This window comes from Gossypium arboreum, chromosome 8 (assembly GCF_025698485.1).
Source record: "Gossypium arboreum isolate Shixiya-1 chromosome 8, ASM2569848v2, whole genome shotgun sequence".
Classification (NCBI taxonomy): domain Eukaryota; kingdom Viridiplantae; phylum Streptophyta; class Magnoliopsida; order Malvales; family Malvaceae; genus Gossypium; species Gossypium arboreum.
Window position 1 is genome coordinate 102,710,634 of NC_069077.1, and position 1,399 is coordinate 102,712,032.

Genomic DNA, 1,399 nt, shown 5'->3' on the forward strand with positions numbered 1-1,399 from the left:
ATTGGAATGGTTAATCACAATCATGTTTTGTGCTATATATGCTAAAGGGTTAGTTAAATCATGGAAACTATGTAATAGGTAAAGTCTACCCTAAAGGCGATGCTTGATAAGAAGAGTGGTGTGAATTTAAAAATCACTAAAAATATTAGGAATGGAGTTAAATAGTGAATAAATTATGTAATCGAACCTTGATGAATCTAATTTCATATGGAAGAAACAAAACGGTCATATGAGTCAGATTTTAAGAGATATTTAAGTTTTCGTTGAACAGGGCCAGAATGATTTCTGGATCCCCTAATCTGATTTTGGAAATTCATTATAATTAACCAGAGATAATTAGAAGTCATTCCATATAGGTATAGATTCCTTTTCGAGTCTAGTTTCTATAGAAACAAACGACATTAGTATTGAAGCCCTGTACAGGGAGATATCCAAGTCGTAATGCATGAAGGTCAGAATAGTCGAACCCTGTAACAGGGGAGAATTTAACTAATACACTATACTAATTGGCTCGACCAAAAATTCTAGAAAACAATTTTTAGATGGATATATGAGTCTAGTTTCAGGAAAAATTTACTGAACTGGTTTTCGAGTTTTGGAACTCGAGATATGATTTTAAGGTGACAGTGACGCAGCTTAGCCACTCGTCTGGAAATTTAAAATGGATTGTGCAAATAAGTGAATTAAGTCTGTTAACCCCTCGTGTCCGACTCCAAGAACGGTCTCTGCACGGGTGTTACAATTAAATTGGTATCGAGCTACGGTTTAGTCGATTCTAGGACTACCGTAATACGTTTGGGTCTAGCTATACATGCCATTTTGTGATTATTTGATAGTGTGGTGATTTCGACATTTGCAAATGTGTTTATTTATAGTAATGGATCCCGATCCCGACCGAAGCAGTAGTGATGATCTTGAGAGTCGGCGCTGCCGTCACAAGACAAGGGACAATGGCGGCGGACTCTCAACCTATTGCTAGCAATCCGAATGATGAGGCTAGGCAAGCTTTCTATATCGTGATGAATGATTGGTTCAACCAATACAATCGAACTAATACGGCTGTTCCACAACCTCCATTCCCAACTAATGCCACCCCCGCACCTACAATACCTCCAGCAACTGACCAAATAAGGTCAAATAAACCCCCAGTTGACAGAATCCGAAAACACGAGGCTACTGAATTTAAAGCTACGGACAGCGATGATGCCGAGCAAGCTAAATTTTGGCTGGACAACACTATCCGGGTCCTCGATGAGCTATCTTGCACACCCGATGAGTGCCTAAAGTGTACTATCTCCTTGCTACGTGATTACGCTTACTATTGGTGGAATACGTTGACTTCATTGTGCCAGAGAGCAAGTAACTTGGGAGTTCTTCCAAACCGAAGTTTGAAAGAAGT